Source organism: Penaeus chinensis, chromosome 2, assembly GCF_019202785.1.
Source record: "Penaeus chinensis breed Huanghai No. 1 chromosome 2, ASM1920278v2, whole genome shotgun sequence".
NCBI lineage: Eukaryota > Metazoa > Arthropoda > Malacostraca > Decapoda > Penaeidae > Penaeus > Penaeus chinensis.
Genome location: NC_061820.1, coordinates 20,774,546 through 20,777,045, shown reverse-complemented (window position 1 = coordinate 20,777,045; position 2,500 = coordinate 20,774,546).

Here is a 2,500-nt window from a genome sequence, read left to right as displayed (position 1 = left end):
GCAATATGTTCTCCGGAGCTTCAGCAAAAAGTGTGCTTCCCTTGGACTCATAATCAACCCTATCAAGACTAAGTACATTTCCAAATCTCATAAACTGCCATACATTCCAAGGTTAGGTGGACAGGCTATTGCAAAGACTGACACCTATAAGTATCTTAGTGCCATAGTGATTGCTCTCTACCTCATGCCCCGCAATTCTCGCTTCACACGAGAAAAACAAAATCGTTCAAAACATCAGTGAGCGTTGCTTGGGACGTTTAAGACCCTTACAATACATAAGTATCAGACACATAGGTGCTTCCCTTAGAGTCCTAAGGTGTATGTGCATATCCCTTGTTAGATCCACGATAAACTATGCAAGCCCAGTTCTTAGTATGTTGCCACAGAATGGTCTCATACCCCTTGAAGTCGTACAAAACAAGGCAAAGAGCCAGACCTCCCTTCAATTCACAGTGGTATCACCTAGGTCAACACAATACTCAGCATCACATTTCTACAGCTCCAAATTTCCCTTGTTTTGTCCAATGAGATTAATTACAGAGTTCGGCATGCCCGGCGCCCTCCATACTCCAATCTGATACAGTCAAAGCTAGAATGGAAGGCCAAAACTGCCCAAACTATTCTCTTCTTCAATCTGGGAACACTGATGCTATTAACATCCCAGAAGCAACACTTACTACACCATGGCATAGATCATATGCATATATTCATATTGACAAATCAAAAGGGCCCAAATCCATGACTTCAGTAACATAATTGAAAGTCCATTACCTGAAATACATAGATGAAATTCTCCATCCTCTTCATGGTACCCCATCCACTTGCGATTTACTGTGATGCCTCTTGTGATTCCCCTTTTTTATTCCTGACATCATCGCTCCTGAAGAAAGTGTACGAATTTCCAACTGGGCAAGCACAGCCGATGCCGAGTCAGTAGCTATATACCATGCCATCAAAAAGGTAGTGAATAGCAGCGACACCTACCTGTCTTCTCTGACAGCCAAGGTGCACTCTATAGATACTGCACTTAGTCCAAGAAACATGGTAACTAGAAGTATCTTATACCAAATTTCTAGCCTATCAGAGCAGGGTATATAAGTGACACTCTACTGGATACTCTCCCCCCGCCCTTTAGTTCATCATCAGAGACCCTCTCATATAGGAATATCAACTTGTGTCAAGATGGTCAGTTAGCAAAACTAGCACTCTCCCGTGAAGAACCATAATATGCAGTACCATTATCTCTCAAACAACTGAAAAAACAAGTTTTCAGCTGTCATCGAGATTATTAGGGCCAGGTATGGACCACCGAAAAACTGAAGAAAAATGAACATGGTACTATCTGGCATTATGAAAGTATTGCAGGGACATTTGATGTAGACAAACCTTATAAAGTCTATAATGGACTGTCTCGGAGAGAGCAGGTTACACTAACCTGCCTGCGTATAGGATACCAGTACACTATACATTATGTACAGGATGCAGTTTTGGAGGCAAAGTCAATCTCATATCACTGCAAAACGTGCAAGGTGCCCAAGTCGTTATAATGGTACACATTACTTACCTTGTTGCTCGAAAACTGCATTCTATCAATCAAACAGCACTGCCCAGAGACCAACACTTATTGATTGCATTAACTTTATTATAGACACTGGTCTTGTCTTTGATATGATTACTGACATAAAAGTTTTTTTACCAATAGTCCTTCAAGCATGTATAAAATATGACAACCCTCTATGAAAATAGAAGCACAGCTAGTTTAATTTGGATAGATACTATAGCGTCTTACCCTGGCTTTTTGTACTGTTCTGTTAATTATTTTTTTAATCAAATCAAATAAAATCTCTCTCTCTCTCTCTCTCTCTCTCTCTCTCTCTCTCTCTCTCTCTCTCTCTCTCTCTCTCTCTCTCTCTCTCTCTCTCCCCTCCCTCCCTCTCTCTCTCTATGACTGACCGATAAGCATATAAACTTCTACATGGCAGTCATACAAACCCAAGCAAAGCCAGGGTCTACGTGGCTTCAACGTGGGCTCCGCGTGGCTCCCAAAACTAGCGCCCGGCGGGAACTAAGACGACAATTACGGTTGACTTGGGACGACTCCAGCAGCCGTCCACGCCGCACTCAAGCACCGTTCCCCGTCCATCGCATCGTGTGTTCGTTTATTTGTGCTGTACTCTTTCAACAATAAAGAGTCAAGCCGTTTAACTGCTCTCATTGCAGCCACCAGTCCATGTCTTGGGGCGCCCATAGCCTTTTACAATCTCTCCATCTGTATGTACTAACTATATCCTAATGATAACCAACAGATTTAAAATCTGAACTTCAATAACTCCAGTTTATAATTTTTAAACTTAAATAGGAGAATCACACTTGTTAAATCCCCCTAAAATATTAAATGAATATCCAGTAGATAAGGAGTCAGAATGAAAGAGTGGCTGATAGGTAGATAGGTAAGGATGCATCTATATAGGGAAAGAGATACATAGATACATAAACAAAG